Source organism: Anomalospiza imberbis, chromosome 2, assembly GCF_031753505.1.
Source record: "Anomalospiza imberbis isolate Cuckoo-Finch-1a 21T00152 chromosome 2, ASM3175350v1, whole genome shotgun sequence".
Lineage (NCBI taxonomy): Eukaryota > Metazoa > Chordata > Aves > Passeriformes > Viduidae > Anomalospiza > Anomalospiza imberbis.
Genome location: NC_089682.1, coordinates 14718512 through 14742560, shown reverse-complemented (window position 1 = coordinate 14742560; position 24049 = coordinate 14718512). Strand labels below are relative to the sequence as shown.

Below are 24049 nucleotides of genomic sequence, written 5' to 3'. Positions count from 1 at the left end.
GAGATTTTCTTTTTGCTTATAATTGAAATAAAACCACATTATTTCCAGTCCCTTGCACTGGAGTAATATTTAAAAAAAAATTTCATTATCAAAATGAGGTTTTTCCCTGCTTCACTTCCAGGCAGTTAGCCTTGTCTAACTAGGGAGCCTGCTCAGCCAAGACCCTCCTTTGTCAACAAATAAATTATCTTCATGCAGAAGCTCAGATCTCCAGCACCTTTGGAAGAACATTTAATGTCCATTAGTAAGAGATGGTGACTAAACAGCTGACTTAAAAATCTCAGCAAGAGACCTAGCACTAAGTGGGATGCAGTCAAACCAGGATCTTATTTTCCTTGGGTGTAATTTGGAAGATCAGATCTAATGTTTGACTCACTAGGTGGTGCTTAAAATTAGGGAAATATTAGTGTTTCAATGATGCTGATTTCGTGGGATAGATGATACATTTTTAATCATGTGCATCATTTAGACTTGAAATTAGATTTAGATTTCAGGTATTCAGCATATTTTCTGTTGAAGTGACTGCTCTATTACAGTAGGCAGTCTGAAATAAAAAAAAATTTAGATGTGTGCTGTGAAAAATATTGGCTTCCACACATACTGAGGTTTTTTGCTATAAAAAATTGAAAAATGGCCCAAGTTGCAATGCCATGTTCAGTTTAATATTGCAAGTAGGCCATTGGTTAATAAACAACTGAATTATTATTTTAAATGTTGCCAATTATTTTTAAGGGTAAAGATTATAAAAAGAGTTGTACAAGTGATACTAGGATCATTACTAACAAGTGGCTTACTGTAAAATATTAGTTGCAAAAATCCACAGCAGAGGATTACCAGGCTACATTTTGTTCCAAAAGAAATCAGTGCAGTCCAGAGGATAACAGAGTAAATATTTCAGATGCTTGATAAAGTACTGCATGAACAAATAACAGCAAAATGAGCCAAGTAATAAGCATAGCTATACAGGTTTCCTAGAAGTGCTAATCAGAAAGATCATATTGATTTAAGTTATCTTGTAAAAATCTTTGGACTCCAGTCTGTTCTTCATCCTTGAATAATCATTCACGGTAGTATTTGGGTCAGCACATCTATTTAAAGCAAAGGATGTTTAGCCCAGGAAAGCAGTCCTTAAGAGCAGAACAGTAAGAGGGAGAAATTTTCTTGCAGCTAAAAGCAATGTCTGGTGAGATCATGTCTGTGTATAAAAGCAAAAGAGAAGTTCTCAGCTGGCATGAGGTGGGCTTAGGCCGTGAGGTTTCCATTTTGGCAGGGGGAGGCTGGGATTGCCTGTGGCTTTAAGCACTGTGCAAGTGGTGCCCACAGGACACTGTCCCTGTGAGCCGGGGGAGCAGGAAGGCAGCACAAAGCAGTGCCTCCCCCAGCCTGTCAGAGAAGTTCTGCAAACCCTCAGCACCCTGTATCCCCATGTGCCACCTCAGAGGAGTCTGTGTCTGGGGACAGTGCTGGCAGCAAAAGCTTTGAGTGCAAGGCTCTGCCTGCCCGTGGGGAGAAGTGAGGTTTAGCATGGTCAGGAGTCAGAGCAGGGATCCCAGCCAAAGCTTGCTGCAAGACCATGGCTGCTAAGCCATGGCTGTGTGGCACTCTTCTGTGTTCTGTGGAAAAAGAGGAGGAAAGGAGGAAATACCACTGGCACACCTGGGCTGGGAGTGGCCACGTCCCAGCTGGGTTACTCCAGCACTAGCTACACCTGTGCAAGAAAGCATCCTGTGTCAAATTGTGAAAGGCAACATGAAATAACAGACTTTCAATCAGACAGTGCCTCATTTATCTCCTCTCCCTGTTTTTTCAGGTTTTGTTTGCCTCCCATGAAGACAGAAGCTGTTCCAGCTTCCACTGCCATCTCAGTCGGTTAGACATAAGCTTCCCTGGTGAATAAAAACAAGTTGAAAATTTTAAACTTGGATTCCCATTCCAGAGTAACTGCAGTGGGATGAGTCAGGCACTGCAGCCACAGGATAACGAAGGAGAATGTGTATTTTAATGAGCCCATTTCAGAGCCGATGCACTAATAGCTTTCATAGCATCTCACAGCTGAGGGTGGAGGGCTGCTTGAGGTTCATCTGTTCCTGTGATGGCCAGGTGGCACCAGAGTTGTTCTGCATTGAGCCCTGGCTTCCAGCCCTGGGCAAGCAGTGCTGCCTGTGCTGTTGCTGGGGCAGAGAGGGACCCCTGCCCAGGGGCATCTTCCCTCTGCATCCAGCTCAGGGATGCTCACAGACACCTCTGGCTGCTGACTTTGCACAGCATGAGTTTGTACAGCCCTAGCTGAAGCTGTTCTGCTCATGGGGTCCCTTCTGCATGTATGGAAGCCCTCCTGCTATAATAGGAACATTTCTGACCCCCATGTGGCATTCCTGCCTCCCAAAGACCTTGGGGCTGGTTGAACTCTGTTCCTAACCCTTGTTTGCTTGGGTAATGTGATGGCTGAGGTAGCGGCAGCAGCTGCAGCTTGGGCTGTGTGACCACTCATGGCAGGAGAGCTGGGCTTTCCCTTCTGCCCTGACTGGACACAGCCACCCAGCAGCTCCCTGCACACATACCTGTATCCAGCACAAAATCTATCCCTACAGCTGGGATACACACCTCAGGTCTAAGAAAAGGATAAGGACATGGGGACTAGCCTGCCACAGTTCAATGGTCTTTGAATGCATTTACTTGTAATTAGAAGGAGGATGAGTTTTTATAGGGATAGAGACGTAAGGCACAACCAGTGCTCTGAGAGCACAGAGGAGAAAACTGACATTTTCCTGTATTGGGACAGCACAGAGATGAAGTAAAGCTGCAGTGTTGAAGTGAAGCTGCATGTCTCTGAAACCAAGGGGCTTTTCACATAAGCTATTAGGATTCAGCTCTACTATCCTTTTTGATTTCCTAGTTCACATTCATGAAAATGTTCTCCAAGACATGGACTGTGGTGAGCAAAGTAAATGTTACAGTGTAATCAGCTGCTGTTACTGCATGGGACAATGAGATCCTCATGTCTACACTCAGCTGATCACTGAAAGTGTTCCTAAAGTCTGTATACTCTTGCCATCATTGCTGTGATCACTGTCAGCAGCACCACCACCACATCACTTAGTGAGCTGGACTTGGTCCCTCCATGTCATGTAAGCCTCAGGCTTATCCTTGGGACTGAAGGGATTGCACCTGCACATGCTGATGCTTTTTCATTTATTCACAAGCTCTCAGGTTTGAGAGTGGGAGAGCACCCATGGGTGAAGTGCAGCTGGAATTAATTGCACATGCCAAAGGATGAAGGATGGATGACAAACCCCCAGGTGTCTACAGGGCTTTTTTTTCCTCAATGACTCCTGACTGAATAAAGCCATACTGGAGCCTGACAAAGGCATTGATGGAACGTGTGTCATTTGCCCCCCTAATCTTCATGAGCTATTGACTGGTGTGTGATTAGCAAGCCTCTCTGATCACTTGTCAGGCTGATCTGGAGCCAATCCATAGTGGCATGAGGTACTGGTGGCCCTGCTCACCAAAAAGGGAGAGAGGCAACTCCCTCCACACCAGACATAGTCTAAATTCCACTCCTGAAAGAAACTTCTAGGGTAGTTACAAAAATTGCGTATGCCAAATTTTCTTCCCCAGGCCAGAGTCCTAGCAGACCATGCAGGATTTCAGTTATCGCTCCTCATCCTCATTATCATCCCCATTACCTGGATCTCCCCTCCCCTTATCATCCCCATTTATCTGGATGCTAGCTGGGGATGCACATAAACGTGGATAGCATTAAGCCAAACCCCTCATCTCCAAGAACTAATGTACTGTGAGCTCACTTTTATTAATTTTAATTTGGAGCTCTTATGACAGGAACAATGTAAATACTGACTCTGTCATGGAAGTGCAAAGGTTTGCCTGCACAGAAAAAACACATAGTATGCCCAAAACAGCTTGAAAGGCTGTTCTATTCGGCAAGTTTATTTTGGTCTCGTGTCTACGGATGTGTCTACATAAGAATTGACATGACTCTTGAAGGGAGTGACCACTCATGCCCTGAGCCCCAGCAGTGTGCACCTGGCATGACAGTGCAGCAGCATCTTCCTGCTACAATAGCAGAGTTTTCAGGGGACCTTGGCATTTTGCCTGAAACAGGAAAAGAATTGCTTTATGTTAGTTCTTCTGTCACTCCCAAGAAAGGAAACTGTAGACAAGTGAAGAAAAAGCAGATGAAGAGGACAGATGGACCTGAAACTCTTTGGGGGGAAACACAAACTTTGAAATGTCTAAGAGCAATACAGCTTCCCAAGACTGCAAAGACTTACCTGCCCATTGGTCTTTCAGGTGGCCCATCTCTTCAGGGCAGGTGGTATCTCTCGGCAGAACCATGGGTGGTATCTCTCAGCAGAATCTCGGCAGAATGCCTGACATTATAAGTCAGAAGCCCTTGGATGCACTGCTCCAGCCTTGCCGAGGCACCCAGCAGTGCCCCCGGGCAAGCACACACCCTCCTCAGCAATGCGGGTCAGCAGAGGCTGGGCTGGGCTGGGCTGGCAAAACCCCTCCTGCAGTAAACAGACAGTGGCTCTGTGGTGAGGGTGGGGAATACAGTTCAGAAGGACATCAGGTTCTGCCAAAAAATTCTTAGTCCTCACACACAAAAAACCAGTACAGTTGCACCTTCCTCCTTCATCTAAGAAAGCAACACTGGTGTCAAGGAACCTCCTCTGATCTCAACAGTCATGTCCAAGGGGAGGATGCTAATGAGAGCTGAGGTTCAGTGAGAAATGTGGTTAAATGGAACTACCACACAATCATGTCAATTCCATATCCTAGCATTGAAAGGAGGAAGAGAAGAAAAATAAATGTATATGCCTCATTTTTTAAAAAATTACAAGTAATGACATAATTAATATTTTCTGGAGGTCATTCAGGGACAGCAATACAGTAGGTTAGGCCAACTTGACCATATTGAAAGGGTGCAACTATGGCTTCCCTACCTTCGTCCTCTACCAGTCTTCCTCTTTGCTGAACCATGGTCCAACAAGCAAGTTACCACAAAGAAAATTTCCTGAATTTGTACTGAGAAAATGACAAATGTGGTCAGAAGAAACCTGATTTCAAAAGGTGATTAGGTTTATATATGTAGAACAGTAGATAATCTCTCTGCCTGCACCTTCATTTAGCTCACAGTAATATATGAATATGTCTACGGCCCTGGCAAAAAAAAAAATGAAACCAAAACAAAAGGAAACAAAAAGAAAAAAACAGCAAAAGAAAAGTCAAAATATTAAATTCACAAATCAGACTGGAGGCAGACTTTCAGCCCATCATTATGCAGGCAGATCCTGGGCACTGCTGGTATAGCACTTCATTACACCAGCTAAGTCAAAACTTCTAAAACACTGATTGTGTTAGGTAAATTCTCCCATACTTCCCATCATCAGCACCATAACATAATTTCCAGTTTGAAGATTACAGTGTCTGGAAAGAAAACACTCAAGCTCAGGACATACTTGGAAATAGCCATATCCACTCACTTTTGACACACACCAGCTGTACATGTAAAATAAACAGTCTGTGCAAACAAACTGCACACCCTGATATTTCTACTACTCCTGACTGTGGCTTAGAGGCTGTAAGTTGAAAGTATAAACAGAATATGAAAGCAGTCACCATACAAGTCACCTGTCTGTTTTTCCCTAAGCAGGTTTATTTGCCTTTGATGATATAAAATTGCTGTTAGAAGTCTTAACAGATCTTCTGCAGGGAGCTATATTTTGCAATTTTCTTCAAATGAAGTTTGTGGTTGAATAAGTGTTTCTCAGTCCAAAATTTACAGAGTTATATGAAAATAGAGACGGGTTTTGGTTCCTTCAAAGCCAATAGAAATTTTGCCATCAACTCTGGAACAAGCAGAAACATAACTTTCTTAGCACAGAGAAGCTTGGGAGGCTGTCTCAGCTTAATTTTTCAACCTTATATGTCAGCTTTCCCACCTGATATGCAGGGTATAATCAACTCGCAATGGTCCTGTTAGAATAAAGGTCATTTTAAAGATCAGATCCTTTATAACTGAGCCCCTTTTCTCCTAGAGAAGAGAGTCGGGGGAGTTTCTACCTACAGCACTTTATTTTTAATGGTTAACTCTTGCTGTGTAGAGATTGTCAGTGGCTTGTATGGAGAGAGCAGGCCCTGGTGAGCAAGGGTGGGGAAGGGCAGCAATAATCTCTGCTAGGATGTTCTCATCCTGCAGCCTTCACTGATGCTTTAGGGAGCAGAGTCCTCAGACACCAGTGTTATGTGAGAGCCCCTGCTGATCTCACCTGGGTTACTTCAGAAGCAATATTGTTTCCTACTGCTTCAACTTCTGGAAATGTTTAATGAAATTATTAATAAAAATAACTCATTAAAAAATGTTTATTTCTTTTTTTCCTGCTAGTCAGAACAGGCATTCTCCTGATATTCCTCTTATTTTCAGAAAAGAGTTACTGGAGAAAATACTGCATTTCTACAGCTTCTGGAATTGTAGCACATTGCCATAAGTCCAGAAAAAAAAAAAAAGTATTGCAGAGAACTTCAGTTCCTACAGGCCGTTTGTGGTTTCCCATGTACTGAAATGCTCAACTGAAAAGCAAAACAAGAGAATAAATAGGGATAGCTAAGACATCAGAAACGACAGGATTCCGGTCACTCTCAAAGGCAGAAAGAGCAGTTGGAAGCCAAGGTCCCATCAGGCAACTAAGCAATCCTAATGGCCACTGCTTCTCATGACAATGTCCTTCCTACTTACTAAAATTCTGTGATTCTGTTATCAAGGTGACACCAAAGTGTCAGATTTGTTCAGGACAGTGCTGTGTGCAATGGGCACTTTTGAAACACTCAGAAGGTGCTGGAAACCACCCTCCCATGAGGCCGCTTCTGTAAGTCACTGCAGTCAATAAATCCTTTTGCTCTTAATTGTTTGGGTTTCTCTTAGAAACAAATATTTACCAGCTTCTGGTTTGGACAGTCTTCTAAAGGTCACAAATGCTAGCTCCAAGGGGAGCCAGGCTATTCAACCTTAAACTATTTAACCTTGGCTTCCTGTGGCAGCCTGCACTGCCATAAAAGCAGGCATCACTATGGGACGTATGTGCAAGGATGGGGGGGTAAAGTTCTTCTCCCCTTGCCCACCTCAGCATGTTATTTTTAAAAGCTTATGTGTTCAGTGATGAAAATAGACATCTTCATTCTGCTTATCCTTTTGGGTGGGTTTGGTGTTTTGGGTGCTAATGGTATGCTGGGAAATTAGAATTAGTTTCTCATTTAAAAAATGTGGATGGAAAGAAGAGAAAAGGATTTTCTTGTGATTGGTATTAATGGTGAAAATTTGTATTAGGAATAAAAAAGGGTTCAGGTTTTTCAAAACAACTTTAGTCCTTCTACATCCCCTACACAACTCTAGGTGGGAAGCTGTAGCTCCAGAGAAGCTTCAACTCAGCTACTAGTCTCAACTTCTGAAGACTATTCAGACATGAAATGATCTCTATCAGTATTTCTTATACCTACCTTTCATTTCATCATGACCAAAAATTCCAACCAGGAGAATTGCTGGGGAAGGTATAATCCCACTTTGTGCCTTGACTCTTTTCGTGCTGACTCTTTAAATTTGAACAGCATAATTTCTAATTACACCAATCACTGCATACTCATTTGGGGTCCTCACTTGTGAAGACAGTAAAATGTGTCCTGAGCTACACCTTCTGCATGGTGAAGTGATTTGGGGTTTGACTTTTAAACTTTAGTCATCTATCCTCTTCCTTTTTTCCCTTGATTTTGTTTTGGTCTGTTCTCTAGTGGCATTAGAGAAGGTGGAGCCTCCCAGGACTGGGAACCATTCCTAGTTCTTCTGAGTGCGAGCCTTCTTGCTTGGGTTCAGCAAGAACCAGCTCACTTTCCTTTAAGACTCATTATTTTTGTCATCTGACCTAGAAAAATCACAAGAGACCAAGGTCCTCCCTTGCATGTAGGTCAATCATGTCTTGGGAAATATAGGGTTTGCTTTCTCACCTCTGGGATGGAAATTGATATGGTTGTCATAATTTTCCAATTTGATTGCTCTGCTGAGTGTTGTATATTTCCTGCAGAGGCATAACACGTAATATCACAGATATATGATATATATATGTAGGTCAATAATAACAGCTTTAAATTAGGTAAGAGTTTCTAACAGCAAAGACAACAAAAGGCTAGGACAAGTTGCCTAGGGAGGTTGTCAGGTTGCCATTGTGCATGGCATCATCTTTAAAGTGTTCTGTAAAAAATATATTCCTTACAAATCTGCCTGGAGGCAAGGAGGTGGATTAGATGGCATTTTGAACCCCTCTGAGGGCTGTACTTAAGGATCTTCTGCTTCTAATAAGTGTTCAGTCACAAAGTCCTCAGGCTTTGGTGATTCACACAAGTGCATTTCTAAAAAGAGGTGCTTTACTGAAAAACAAAAGCTTTAAATAGGAGAAAGCCTTGGATGCATGCTGGTGTGTGATACTTTGGAGACATCATAATTGCTGTTTGCAAAATTTACTAAGTATGTCAGTATGCTGAAAATGTACAGAACAAAGGGCATGCAAAGTGTCTGCCTGAAAGCACTGCCTCTCTTCACAAGAAGAGCCATTGGAAGGTCAGTGCCCAACATTACTGCTCTTTATAAAGCTGCTTCCCAGAGATGTCATGACTTGAGAACTTCTGCTGAGATAGATCCATAAAGAATGCATTTTTGACAACTGAATGCAGTAGTGTGGAAATGAACTCCACCATCACTTTTGTCAGAGCTGTTTTTTTCTTGTTTTTTCTCCTACATGTCAAGAAGATGAATAAAACAGGTAATTTTCTTTTTTAGATTGGTAGAGCATAAATATTTCTTGTTCTGGATATTAGTAATTTGCATTTCTGGATGTCACTTTCTTCTCTCTTTTCTTGAGGAGAAGGAGCAAGGTGTGCAAGATATCACTAAGCCAGAAAAAAAAAATAAGCAAGACAAACCACAGCCATATTCTTCTGATTCATGCTGTACCATACCAAGTTGAAAGAGGTGCAGCAGAGAGACCCCCTTGAAGAACTGGAAGCTGCTTTTGGTAAAGGCTTGCCAGACAATGCAATACCAGTGAGACTGCTGGGATACAATGAGAAAAATTCTGGAGGAATTAGGCCTCCACATTGACATACATAGTGTTTCCTGAAATCCTGCAATGCAAAATCACTTCTCCAATGTACTGGTTCACTTGCTGCTCCAGCAGGACAGAATGACTTCACAGAGGAAATCACAGTCACACTAAAGAAGCTCATGGAGGAAGGAGATAGTCCCATCTTTGTGAGAAAGCACTAGAAATCCTGGGCACTGGGCTTTTCCCCCACAGATGTGAGGAGCTCCCTGCAGGGCAGGAAGCCTCAACCAAGCAGGCTAGATGGGTGCAATCCCAGGAGAAGCTAGCAGAGGTAGCAGAGCCTGGGTCTGGCACAAGGGAAGAGGAGGGAAGGAGAGGATCTTTCCTGGCCTGACTCCACCCCAGCAGTAAGGGGTTTTGGAGGCTGTGGTCCCACCTCATGTCCTTTTGAAATAGGCTCCTCCAGAACTCCTGATCTGCTGGGGCTCTTTTCCAGGTGGAGGCTGGTGATAAATCAGCAGTGGATGGTGCACAGCAGCAGAGCTTCGCCTACCCCTGCAGCTGACCTGGCCTTTGGGTTTAGGTCAGAACACAACTGATTTCAGCTGCCTTGCTGGATGTGTGGCATAGGCAGAGCACGTTCCTCTCCTCTCAAGGGCAAGGGAAGAGCCTACATGTCCCATTTGAGTCATGACTGTATGAATTTGATGTCAAATTAATTTTCTCAACTATGTGGTGCCGTCCAGTGTAATTTTCCTAATCTCCGTGGAACTCTTACCCCTCACACTGCCCCACCTGATTGCTCTTATTGTGAGGATGCTCAGTAACATTTTATTGGAGAAACAGCCATAGCAGGAAATTAAGGGATGGCCTCATTCAGCGGTGTTAGTGGCTGAGTCACTGGGATGTCATTCAGGCACGAGGACAGACTGTGAAGGCCTTCAGATCACATGCGTGCATGACATTTAGAAGAGGTGGGTGACCTCACAGGAGATTATCTGAGAGCTCTAAATTGGCCATAGAAAGTGGCATTGGAGGCCTTCATTTATCCTCGATAACCTTCAGCAATAAAAACAGAGGATGAGCATATGGATGTGCATGCAGGGAGCGTACAAGAAGTGCCGAGAACATTGTGAAGGCCAGAGGGCTGGTAAACCATACCCCAGTATCTGTCATGGAAAGAGGGAGGGGGAGGACACTATGTGCTTCACAGGGCAGAGGACTTTTTTTGTTTTATTTGATTTTGTGTGTGTGTGTGCATTTGCTACCCGTCTGTGCAATAAGACATTTAAAAATTTGTGCTTTTTACCCAGTTTCTGTAGGAAAGCACAAATCTGGATGTTCCCCTGACCCTTGTAATTCTAGGTCATCAGGTCAGGGCCAGGCTTGTCAGCAATGGTGACAGAAACCAGCAACACTGAGAAGTAGAGCCCTATTTATTCAAACCTTGCTGTTTCTTCCATTGCTCACCAGCATCTCCAAATCAGCACCTCAGCACACACAAGGACTGTTGGGTGAAAGCAAGGAGAAAGATGGTCTTCATAAGTTCAGTAACAATAATGATCCAAAGGGCCTTAAAATTTGTCCTCAAGTCTTTGGGCTTCTCTAAGTGTTTATCTCTCATGGTTCAGTTCAGCACATATCTTTCACCAACCTGCTGGACCTGCTCAGGTGAACCTGCTGAGCTATCTGTTTGAAAATTTGGGAAGAAAGAAGTGGTATGGCAGCAGGGATTTTAGAATCACAGAATCATATTATTGTTTAATTTGGAAAAGACAGGATCACAAATCCTGTCCAATCTTTAAACCAGCACTGCTAAGTTCACCACTAAACAGTGTCCATTGCCCTCCTCTGGACTCACTCCAACCCCTCAATGTCTTTCCTGTAGTGAGGGGCCCAAAACTGAACACAGGATTTGAGGTGTGGCTTCACCAGTGCTGGGTACAGGGATGCAATTCCTGCCTTGGTCCTGCAGGCCACACTATTGCTGACCCAGGCCAGGATGACATTGACCTTCTTGGCCACCTGGATGCATGTTGGGTCATTTTCAGACACTGTTGACCAGCATCTCCAGGCTAACCCTGTTATACCACACAGGCTTCCATCCATTTTTCTCCAAGTCTGGGGTGTTGCCTTGGGTTGTTGCGACCCAGGTGAAGGACCTGGCAGTTCCCTTTACTGAACCTTATACAGCTGGCCTCAGCCCATCAATCCAATATGTCCACATCCCTCTGCAGAGCCTTTCTGCCCTCCAGCAGATCAACACTCCAGCTTGATGTCATCAGCAAATTCTGCTAAACAGGACTGGTTCCATAACTGAGCCCGAGGGAATACCACTTGTGACCAGCTGTCCTCTGAAAGCTGGAGGTGGCAGTTCTGCTGTCCCCCCCTCTTTAGTTCTTCAAGAGTCAAAAACTTTTATTGTTTCATGAGGGCTTTGCTCGAGACACCCTCCAACCATCACATCACCCACGAGTCCTCTGTCCACAAACAACAGGGCACAAACATCAGGGCACCTCCCCTGGGTAGCTCATTCACCAGCTGTGTCAGGTAATCTTCCACACACTCCAGGAACCTCCTGGACTCTTTCATCCCTGCTGGAGTGTATTTCCAGCAGACAACCGGAAAGTTGAAGGCTCCCATGAGAAAAAGGGCCAGTGATTGTGAGACTTCTCACTTATAAAAATATTTCATCTGCCTTTCAAGAATATTTAATCTGCCTTACCTGAAATAAATCTTCTCCCTGCCCTGTTTCTCAAAGCAGAAACCTACACCTAGGCTGTCTTCTGCCTCTCAGCCCCACCTTCCCCATCTCATTTTCTATGAGTTCATCCCACTTGCACTATCCTCCTGCATTTGATGAGTTGATCTACTGTATTGGGTTTGCATTGGCCTGGCTTTTGGTAGCAGGAAGGCCACAAAAATGACTGTGAGAAGCTACTGGAAGCTTCCACTATGTCTGGCAGAGCCAATCCCTGGTGGGTCCAAAGATGGACAGGCTGCTGGCCAAGGCTGGGCCAATTAGAGATGGTGGTAACATCTCTGTGATAACATATTTAAGAAATCAAAACAAAAGTTGTGGCACAGTTGTAATTTTTGGTCAGAGAAGAGCAGAGTAAGAACATGTGAGAATAACAACTCTGCAGACACCAAGGTCAGTGAAGAAGAAGGGGCAGGAGGTGCTCCAAGTGATGGAGCAGAGATTCCCCTGCAGCCCCTGGTACAGCCCATGGTGAAGCAGCTGTGGCCCTGCAGCCCATGGAGGATCACAGGATGCAGAGATCCACCTGCGGCCCATGGAGGAGCCCCACACCAGAGCAGGTAGATGCCTGATAGGAGGCTGTGATCCTGTGGGAGACCTGTGGAGAGAGGGGCCCTGCTCCCAGGCTGGAGCAGCCTGTCCTTGGAGGACTGCACCCTATGGAAGAGTGACCCACACCGCAGCAGTTTGAGGGGGACTATTGTCCCTGAGATGGATTCATGCTGGAGAAGTTCATGGAGAACTGTCTGCTGTGGGAGGGACCCCAGGGTGCAGAAGGGGAACAACTCTTCTCCCTGAGCAGCGGGAGAAGTCAGAGGAGATGAACAGATCACAGCCCCCATTCCCTGTCTCCCTGCACTGCTGGAGTAGGAGGTGGAGCTGAAAGGAAGGAGGGGTAGGAGGAAGATATTTTTAAGGGTTTACTTTACTTCTCATTATTCCACTCTGATTTAGCAATAAATTCTCTTCATATCTCTAAGTCAAGCCTGTTTTGCCCTTGGTGGTATTTGATAGTGATCTCTCCCAGTCCTTACCTCAACTCATGAACTCTTCATTATATTTTCTCTCCTCTGTCCAGCTGCAGAGGACAGTGAGTGAGCTGCTTTGGTGAGTGCCTGGCAGCTGGCCAGTGTCAACCCATGACATCTACTCATATGGATCCTACTCATGCTCAAAAAAATGTGTGAATCCTGCCCCTTGTGTCCAAATTTGCCTCACATGGTCGACAGCTATGTGTTAAGGATAGAAGATTCAGGGCTTGGAATGTCAGTCTCCTGTTGGAAGGGAAATGTGTTATGGACCACTAAAACCCTGCAATTGCTCAGCTAGGAAAGTATTAGATGGAAATGAAGAACCACTGTATCAGATGAAGATTATTCTCAACAGAAACTATTGCAGTACCTGTAAAAAACATTCACTGTGGATGCAGCATCTGTAAGAAAGACAAATTTAATTCCAGTTTCACTAAAGATACAATGAAGAATTAAATCACTTTTCCCAGTATGACATCCAGATGGAATCAAATTTAATTACTCACCAGACAAGATTTAACATCCACCAGCACTTAAGAAACCCCCAGTTGATATCAGGGCCAGAGAAATCTGACTTCACTTGCACTTGTTGTCAGTCACCAGTCTTCTGCAGGATGCCTTTGCAAGCATCCACCTCACAGATTACTGCAAAGTAATGTAGTGGGAAGTAAAGAGAACATATGGATAGGTGTGCGCATTTTATAAATGGCTTGAAATGTCTTCCAAAGACACAGGAAAACTGGATTTTACCAGGTTTGACTGATCTTACATCCAACCCTCCGTTTTTTTTGTCTCTACAGAATATTTTATCTTGGGGCTGCAATATTTTTTGAGGACTGAAAAACTGGCTTTAGGGGAAGTTTTCTTTGTAATTATTTATGCACCAGTAGACTAGGCAGCCTATATACCAAAATTAGGATCTTTTTTCCAAGCACATTATTTAATCTGCAAAACCTCATTCAAATTAAATATGCACACATTAGAGAAACTGGGACTTAGTCACAAGGGTAAAAGAAAATTGTTTCAATATTTTGCCCCTAAAGCTAAAGAAAATATACTATTTTTCTTGGATCCTCTTTCGCGATTCTCTTCTCTCCACATCAATTTTTTATAATAAAAAGTGGCCAAAGTGCCAGATTTTTAAATACCTTCTCATAAATAATTTACAGACTGCATAAAACAAGAGATAAATAAAAAGACCTTCTTTATCACCCTTGTGAGTACAATGAGAATGGTGCTGGTGAGATGCCATTGAACTCAGTGAACTGTGTCTCCAGACTTTGATTTGGGGAACTCACATCCATAAACACAGTTGCATGTAACTACAGATGTTTTACTGATACAGGACTTAAAGCAGTACAGTGGGGAAGTACTGCTTTTTTATTTTAACTACTTGCTTTTACTACTAGCTTACACCATCACAGAAAAGACAAAACTGCCAGTTTAGTTCTATAATTCAAATTAATGCATAAATCCAAGCCTCCAGGGTTTTAAGACAAATAACACTATTTGCCTCAGAAATGCAGAAGCAATATAATCTTTTAACTGAAAGTGATTAAACCAAAGTAACCAATGAAGATAAATTCAAACTCCCCAAAATCTTCAAGTAACAGTAATTATTATTTTACCTTTATCTTTATCTTTACCTCTAATCTAAATGTGTTTGGATTTTTCTGTGCAGATAACCAGAAAAATCATTAAAGTGTGTGGTTTTGTTCACTAGCCAGTGATTAAAACTCTCTTCCCAGATGTGTTGAGGTCTTGCTGTCTCATTAGACTAAACCCTTTGCTGTGGGCACTGCATGACACCTATTTCTGTTTTTTTTCTAATAGAACATGTTGCCACAACATCATTGAGCAATTTCTCTTAGATTAATAAAATCTCTTTCTTGGCATTAGGACAAAAAAAAATTTACAATGCAGAGCACTGGGTTGGGAGTTAACAGAGGAAACTCTCCCCCACCTTTCATGCTCAGTGCTTGGTGACACAGAGGCAGAACTGTCTTTTTGATTTCACACCAGCACCACAAGGAGACCAGGGCACAGAGATGACACTGAAATCCAGGTATTTTTCTTTATGTCATGTGTCCCCTGCTGAAAGGGTCAGGGATAGGGGTGGAGGGGAGCTTGTCTCTCTGGCTCAGCTGTGTTTGCTTTGGTGCAGCCATTCCTCTGGCTCCACTCTCTAGGCATGGTCATTAGGGAGGTGTTCATACACACCTGTCAGTGAGTTTGGCTCACACCCACAAAGACTCCCTGGTGACCACAGGAAACGGGCATGATTTTAGCATGATCTGCTATTATGTATTTCAGTGCTTGTTCTTCATTGTAAGACCTCAATCCTCTATTTATGCCAAACTCTAACATCTGGGGATTAGAATTTCCCATGCCAGAAGTATTAGGCTGATGTATTTCAGTGCTTGTTCTTCATTGTAAGACCTCAATCCTTTATGCCAAACTCTAACATCTGGGGATAGAATTTCCCATGCCAGAAGTACTAGGCTGCAGAGTTGCCTGGGACATCTTTCACTGGCCTGTGTGTGTCCTACAGTGAGAGCCTTTAATAAGGCTTAGATGAAAAATAACCTCACTAGCACAAGATGGTTCAGGCCAGATGTAAAGTTTGCTAGCTGAGACAGAGATTCTTCACAGCCTCCTTTTTTCCTAGTACTTGGTTGATAATTTAATGTTTTATTAAGGATTTCTTGTAGTCATTAGACTTAACTCAGGGTTCTCATTGATCTCCACTTCCCATTAGGTGTCAGTCTCAAGGGAGTGTAAAAATTTTCATCTAACATAAAGACAATGCTCAGAAGAAGTATTCTTTGCCTCTGACTGGTCCCTCCCCACTCTGAAGATGTTTCAGTGGCTCCTGGTGGTACCCCTCTATTTGGAAACAAGGATTTGAAATCTGGCAAAAGAACCACACTCCTCTGTCAGGGATGAGGTTTTTTCTTTCACCTACACATTCAGGTATGAAGACTGGAATATAGTCCCAAATCTCTCCATCCCCTGGTATTTCCAGTGTGAAATTTATTAACTATAAGAGGAGGGAAATGAGGCTTTACCTTTCCCCAGTTCTCTGAAATTAGTATTTTTAAGTGAGTAAAGAAAACAAAAGCCAAGGCCCTGACTCATCTCACCTTCAGCATGCTTTCAGATCGAGGGATTACATGTTTTCTTCTTTTGATCATTTCCAGACTAGGAGGAACAATGCAGTCCAATATCAGTCACTGATAATGTAGTGTTGGGCAAAACACTGCATTTTCGATTGAACAGACATGTTAATCTCTTTGTGATGTAAATAAAAGCTGCTCCTGATACACTCCATCTCTTGACATTTCCATTTCAACCTGTCCTTCAGGGATGTTCACCTCCAAGAAATGCATTAAGGGAAATCAGAGCATATAAGGATGAAGCAGGACAGTAACCAATGTTGATATTTCATATTCAAAGCAAAACATACAAGAATGTCATTTTAATTGAGCTTCACAGAGTACAGCTCCTTTCTAATTTCCTGTACAAAGTAATGCAAATATATGGAAACTTAAAATTCATTTCAGTTAGCTCTTGCATTATCTGATGGAGCAAACAAGAATTAGATGGATGTCATTGTAAGTAATATTCAACTTGAAATCTGTTTTCTAACCAGAATAATTATCTTTATTTTATTTGAATAAACAAGAGCCAGGCAGAGATTTTCAGAGTATGTAGAATAGTTTCAATCAACATTAGAAGAATATTATTAAAAACTGCTCCTCATATCCCTTTACAGTAACATGAAAGAGACCATGGAGACACAGCATATTAAATTTCTCTTACAATAAGATCTCATTTCCAAATGGAATATGCATCAGTGTTCTTTTATGTGCAGTCCATATAAAGCAAGCATCAAGGATTAATCACTCATAGAAGAGGTGCTGTGATCATACATTACTTTAGCTCAGCATCCATATTCCAATGCCCCCTTTTGATTTGAGCTTTTGAAGATAATGATCCTTCAAGCTATATTCATGAACTTGTTCCATCAAGGCTGGATGACTGTTTATTTGAATAATGGTTGCAGGTTTTCTGTCAGCTACCTCACATCTTGTATATTCATTGTATAAAGGTAATGCATAAGTATCAGAACAGCAGTGCATTTTAGATTCTGGAGGAAAAGAAACACTTTGTCTCTACAACAAAAGAAGAATTTAGCTCAACTCACCAGAAAGAGCACTGCTTTTAATATTTAATTTCCTTTATTACACATGATACATGATGCCTCTTCTATAACTAGGAACTCACAACAGAACATGCTACATCCCTCATTTATTCTGCATTTTGTGAAGTAATTTAAAAACTTTTGTATACATTGACATTTTTCAAAAAGAAAGAAACCAAATTAATTGAAAATAATAATGCGATCTTTTAAAGTTTTTTCTACTTTTGCTCAAACTTCAAATTACACTACTCCCCATTCTCAGGTCAAAATCATTCCTGTACATACACATATTCATTGCTAGTTGCTTTGTTCTGTTTTGTTTCAGCACTACTTTCCTATGTTAAACAAAATGGACAACGAGAAAGCATTGATATAAATGTACAAAGAAGATGCTTCTTATGGGGTATTGAAGAGTTGGGAAGTTCATGGTCTTCATACAAATATATAAAATATTTGAAATTTTCTCCATTCATTGGAATCCATTCAGTTTCCCTTGTCAGACCTGTGCAACAAATACAAGACCAGAAATTAATCATTATCAGTGCACTCACAGGTATTTTCAGATCATGCAGAAAAGCTGTGAGGGGGAGGACACTCCCCACACCTGCAATTTTTCCTTTGCTGACAGCACTTGTTTACAGCCAAGCTCAGGGAATACAAATCTTTGTGATCCACTAGCTTTTTCCACGCACTCTCCAGATCTCTGTCATCAGACATGAAACTTCATGATTCTTCCAAGATTTCAGGCCTTTAAAGCCTTGAGTTTTGCCCTTGGTACAGGGTGCTGGGGCTCTGCCCCACCCCACTACCCATCTCATCACCAGCCATCCAGCAGAGTGTGGACAGACTCTGAGTGGGACTCAGACCCTGAGTGGGACTCAGCCCCAGGAAAGCCCTGACACTGCTTCAGCAGGCACAGGAGGCAAATCCTGCCATGTGGCTCAGCAGTATGGCCCTGTTGCAGGAAGTAGGGATGCATCAATTCATAAAAATCAAAATGGTATTAAATTTTACCATTAAATACTACCTATTTACTGAGATATACATATATATGTCTGTGCATTTTTACTTTTTAAAAACTGCTTTGGTTAAAAACTGCTTTTGGTTCTCTTGCTTTTTCTGTTCTGCCCATTAGAGTCTTCACTGGCGAGACTCCATCCAAAGTGAATAGCCCTGGGGAATTTTCAGCCTCTCTTCTTTTGGTAGTGTCTATCTTCCTGTAACTACTTTTGTCACAGCTCCACTTCTCCCCTATTTCTGCTTTAATTCTCATGACTGACCAGCACTAAGGACAGTATTTTAGAAACAGTAGCAAAGTATCTTCTGTGTTATTTTCATAAATCCCACTTATTTATTTATTTATCTAAAGCAAGGTTGGGGGGGTACTTAGCTTCTGTCTGGGGAGTGATGAGCAGTTTCCTTTGACCCATCTACAGACTCTTTCCTGCATAGTCACAGCTAATTTGAAGCCCCGCATAGGGCCTATTTCTGTTCTCTTTGAAGTTAAGAAATACCATGGTTGCTATTGATATCAGTGGTTCTAGACAGCTCAACATTGAAAACCGGAAAACAAGTTTTGCAATAAACTCTCAAAAGGTCAAGACACTAACTTTCTCAGCATATATGTTCAATCAGCTAAGATATAAGTATTTGGGTATTTGATATACTTTGGTATAAGGTATTTGAGGGGGAGAAATATGTCTACTTTTGGTAAATTTTATTGAAGTCATGAACCTTTGACAAACACCTAGAAAACAAGATAAAAAGTCACAACACAGAACAAAAAATGACAACCTTCTATATTCACAATGTGTTACATGATGGGAGTGTTTGCTGTGCTCCTGAACACATGCAGGCTGTGCACATTTGAGCAAACAGTGGAGGGACATTCAAAAGGCTAGGATTGCTCTGCTTTCAGAACTCTTCCCTGGAGAAGAGAGGTGCTATTAAGAGAAACCCTGCATGGCTTACACTGACTGCTTGAAAGTGATGGCAACCTTTAAATAAAGAAATCAAATGTTAATTAACTTGTCTTGAAATAAAGTGAGAGGGTGTTATTGCCCACAGTGAGGTGGCCATAACACCTCATGTAGTGCTACCAACACTCTGTGGCCATTAGCAATCAAACAATGCAGCCATCTCATAGCTGGGCTCAGTAAGGCAATGCACTGTTCTGTTTCAGCTGAAATTTCCTTCCAGTCAGGTAATTTGAGGTATTTCTCTTTCTGCTCTCAAAAACAAAATCCAGCTTTAGGGCTGTATTTGATGGCTCCCTGGGATACACACTCACAAGTAATCCTGTCCTATGTAATTACCTCCTGCCTACACACACTCTCCGTTTGCTTCAGCATTCAGGATTATCCTCCTTTCTCTTTCAAACTCTTCTGTGCCTGTTCCTGAGTATCACAGAGTGGCTGTTTTCAAGTGGTATGTGAATAAAACATTGCTGGCTATGACTGAACTCAAGGGCTCAAACCTGGGATCAGGAGAAAGAGTGTACAGGGCACACCAGGCAAACCTGAGCACAATGTGGTCCTCAGCATCACAAGTGTTTTCTGATCCTTCTGCTAACAGAGGCCAGTGACAGGTTCTGCCTCCAAACACACTGTGGGCAGATTGTGCCATGATGGATAGCTGTAATTTAGCATTCTGGGTTTTAGGATTACATGATGGTTTTTTGTACCTTTCTAGCAGATTCAGCATCTGAGATTTAAGGCTGTGTTTTCTGCAGGTGTCACCCTGGAGGACACATCTGCCTTGCACGGGAGCTACATGCTGATCTTCTTTAAGTAGTTTAATCTTTCCTTATGTCCTAGGGTGACATTATGGTGCTTGTATCACCAGTCATGTGTTCTGTTTATACTTGATATTATGTTCTGTGCCTTCAGGACTGGCTCCGAAAAGTGAAGGTTTGTTTTGTCTTGTTATCAGCCAGCTCACTTCCCCCCACAGTCTGTGTCTAGGAGAGGCTAGGGCTTGCTTGCTTGCTTGCTGGCTTGCTTGCTTTCTCTTTGCTCTCTCTCCTGCTTTTGCTTATTAGTTAGTTTAGCTAGGCAGTCCAATTTTTTCCCTGGACTGTTTTTCTTTCCCTTTCCTGAATACCTTTCGCACTTGCTCTGGACTGGGACCTGGGAAACACCAAGAAACACCGAGAGCCTGCATATTGTGATCTGCAGCACCCATCCCCAGCGCCGGAGACCGATAACTGGGCAACCACTCCCAGAAGAGACTTTCTGAAGTTGTCATCTCTTCAGAGCGGTGGAAGAGTTTTTGTCATCTGGTGTTGTTCATTTTTTTGTGCTGGGGAGTGCTTTGCCTGTTAAATAAACGGGTGTTTTTTCCACTTCTCTCTGAGGAAATTCTTCCTGAACCAGGTGGGGGAGGGGCCATGGGGGTTTGCTTTCTGGGGGCTCCTTCCAGAGGTTTTCTCCCAAATTTGCCCAAAACCAGGATACCTTACTTCCTGAGTTCCTAATGACAGCCATCCTGTACTGGGCACATCAAGACCCAAAGGATTGTGGTAACACAAAGAAGGTGGGTACAAAGCTTTTGGGTACAAAAAGGATGGAGACAGACTTTCCTCACTGTGCTGAGTGACAGGAAAGGAGACAACAGGCACTAATTGAAATACAGGGAATTTTATCTAAATAGGAAATAAAACTTCTTTTACCATCAGGGTGGTCAAACACTAGTCCAAGTTGCCCAGGAAGGTTGTGGAGACTCCATTCTTGGAGATATTCAAACCCTGACTGGACATGGCCCTGAGCAATGACTTGAGCAGGACATTGGACTGGATGTTTTCCTGAGGTGGTCTTGGGGGTCAGGCAGTCTGTAAGTCTGGCAGAGGCTTTGCTTGCCCCAGGGGAAGCTGTCCTCTACTCATGAGGGCCAAGGTCCCACTTGCCCCTGCCTGGCTGTGGAGCTGTCAGTGAGTTTACAAACTAAAACAGCAAGGTGTTATAAACTATATTACTGTGTTGCTAATAAAACAAGTAAGCTGGTTGATGGGATTACTTTTGGTCACATGCTCCATTTTTTTCTATAACTTCTTTGTCCTTTCTTTGTTTCCTCATAGTTCCCACACCTTTGACCTTCAGCTCCCATTGAAAACAATATCCCTTAACGACCTTCATGACCTCAGGGCTGAAAGGTCCAAACTGGCATTGTATCCCATCCAGCCAAGCAAGCACCTCTCTGCTTACCTCCCTCCATGACACAGGTCTCTCACCAGGCTGTGGACCACCAAAAGACCGGCTGTGTCCAGTTCTTCCAGTCACAACTGGGACACAGCAGCTCTAACCAAAGGAAACCCAGCCTTCCAGGAGACCATGTGCCTACAAGGAGTAGCAGTAAAAACCAAAAACTATAGCTCCCAGGAACCCTGCCCCTTACCATCCAAAAGAAGCAAAAAACAAATTGCTATGATGATAAATATTTCCATGGGGCTCAGTTGCTGAGGAAAATCAAGCCCACTTTTCTCAAACTTTGTCTAAAGCATGCTGCTTGCAAGTGGTGCTATTTTAACACCTGGTAACTGTATCGTCTTTCTCTCAGGTATACTCTCTGCTCTCTGATTGCTTATAATTACTACCTGATCTCCCTTTGCAGTCAGTGGACTCTCTATTATCTCCCTGTGATGTTCTAATCCACTCAGACCTCCCACTGGCCAGCTCCAATTCTCCCTGTCCCAGCTCCCAAAGGCACGTTATTTTTAGAGCACAAACTCCTCCGGAGATCCATGGGAGCCTGTAAACTCAAAAATAGGTTGCTTATGGTACATTAGTAATGCTCACAGTTATGTTCTCTGGTGGTTCTTTCAGCTGCTGCAGGTTATCACCAGACTCCCTCGCTGCTCCAATCAACCTTGCACCAAACAGCCCTCAGCCATTTAAAAAAAGGATATACTTGAGAGCAAATGCTTAAATGTTGTCCTGATTAAAGCTGGACATAAGCACATGCTTAGGAGCGCTTTGAATCATGGAATTAGAGGAGTTTTCAGTCCTCAAGACCTTCTCCATTCCCTGACTGAGAATCTGCAATGCTATGATTGCAGTCGGTTGGATGCCAGTGTCAGCTTCTGGAATAAAAAAGACTGGATCCCTGAGGTTTCTGACCACAGAAAAAAGCAGTAGCTATTTTTATATAAGAAATTATTTAATGTTCATGCTGTTCAACACAGATGCAGCTTCAAAAATAAATTCAAATAAAGAAATTAATTGTAAAATCTCATTATTTTTTCCTTTTTCAAAATTACAGTTTTTAATGCTGCATCCCCCTTTTATTCTCTGAAAACACCCAGCTAGTTAACAGCAAGCACACAAAATATTTATTCTTAAAAAAACACTAGTAATTCTGGTTGTCAGTGTTTTCTGTTCTTAGAGAGCATGCTAGCTGAAAGAAGAAGAAACTTGAAATCCATTCAGATTTCGGCTGTATCTCCACATATGCAAAAAAATGACCACATTTGCTAATATGCTTATATTATATAAGACCGTGCATGAATCACTTGGGTACTAAATATTTCTTTTTCCTTTATTTCAATAGTTCCCAGCCCTATATATTTAACCCCAAAATTCTGTTAAGGCATCCTCTTTTATAAGAAGTAACTTTACACAGGAGAAAACAGACATTAGCACTTCGAAGATCAGTGATTATAGCAAGTGCACCAAGGTTCAGTAAATGCCTCCCACTCAACAAGCTTCCAAAGTGAATGACCACATGATGTTTACTCCTCACTACAACCCATTTATAGATCTCTTACTCACCACTACCTCAGTCATAAATGCAGCCCTCAAAAAGAGGCAGCAAGGAGAGCTCTATTTGGGAGCAGACAGAGAGTTCACAGTTGGAGAACTGGCCCTTGTCTTCACAATACTGTTTAGCCAGGCTGTGGATCATGATTTAAGTCATCCACGCTCTAAAGATTGCAAACTACTGAAAGTGTTTATTACATACCAGGCGACTTGCACATAGACAACAGGTATGGCTACTTGAGGAAAATTCTGCACCATTTGGAAAAATGGATAAAAAGGGTTAGAAAATGCCCCTCCAAAAGTGCAAGTGGGAAATGAAGGTAATGACTTCTTATGGAATTAGGAGACCTAGGAAAGAGTTTTGTTCCCATTATGTCATTTAAAAGACATCTGAAAAGGGTATCAGTTACAGTAAGGTAAGAAGGGGACAAAGGTCATGAACATCTGTGAGTCTTCAACAGAATTAGCCTAGAATTACAAACACACTGCTCTACAGAAGGAAAAACCTGGGCAAAAGGTAAATCCAGGGACATGTCTCTTTTCATTGCTCTAGTGAATTGTCAAGGTGAAATAAAGCCAGACTATCTCCTTAGACTCTCTATTTCTCCTACATATCTGGTAAAAGCCTTGACCTTTTGGAGACAGTAACCTGGAGTGCCAGGGGATCTGCTTTAATTCCTCTCCCCTCACTTCCCTTTGATGGGTAGCACTTGCTACAATCAGCTTCTGCCATGCAACTACTTTAATATTTATATCATATTGAGATCACTGTCCACACAGATGCCAGAGGAAGCAGTAGGAAGTCAAATGTGCTCCAGGTTAGCATATTAATACTGTGATGGGATGCCAGAGAGATGTTTTAAGTTGCAAAAGGGAGGGAGTTCATCCCTTGACTCCTTTCCAACGATATCAGGTTGACTATATGAAAGATCCTACTTTAAATTAAACAATTTTAATTTCCTGCATGGTTTTTTTACAAATTGTTTCAACACATTTGTTATATTTCTGTCAGGATAATAAGAACAACTCTTATATAGCTGAGCATATATCATATGTCTTCTAAAATATGTTTTCTCTCATTTATATTTTCTGGGCATTGTCCCTGTGAAATACTGGAAAGATAAACATTTATGCCTTTTTTAAAATTATTTTTTAATCTCCTTTTTTTTTTCCCCTTTACCTAC

At 42.4% G+C, this 24049-nt stretch overlaps 1 protein-coding gene and 1 long non-coding RNA gene across 4 annotated transcripts in view; one reads left to right on the top strand and one right to left on the bottom strand.

Annotated features, from left to right (window-relative positions):
* The first annotated feature begins 2571 nt into the window (after positions 1-2571).
* On the top strand, positions 2572-3370 carry LOC137465734 (uncharacterized). The gene is made up of 2 exons (XR_010994811.1): positions 2572-3128; positions 3204-3370. It is a non-coding gene; the product is annotated as an uncharacterized lncRNA (long non-coding RNA).
* Positions 3371-16544: 13174 nt separating this feature from the next.
* SMPX (small muscle protein X-linked) overlaps positions 16545-24049 on the bottom strand; it is a 42620-nt gene continuing 35115 nt past the window's right edge. For all 3 annotated transcript variants that reach the window (XM_068179887.1, XM_068179889.1, XM_068179890.1), the window contains exon 5: positions 16545-17614. The gene's annotated coding sequence lies outside the window, so the exon portion shown is untranslated. The remainder of the gene's footprint in view (positions 17615-24049) is intronic.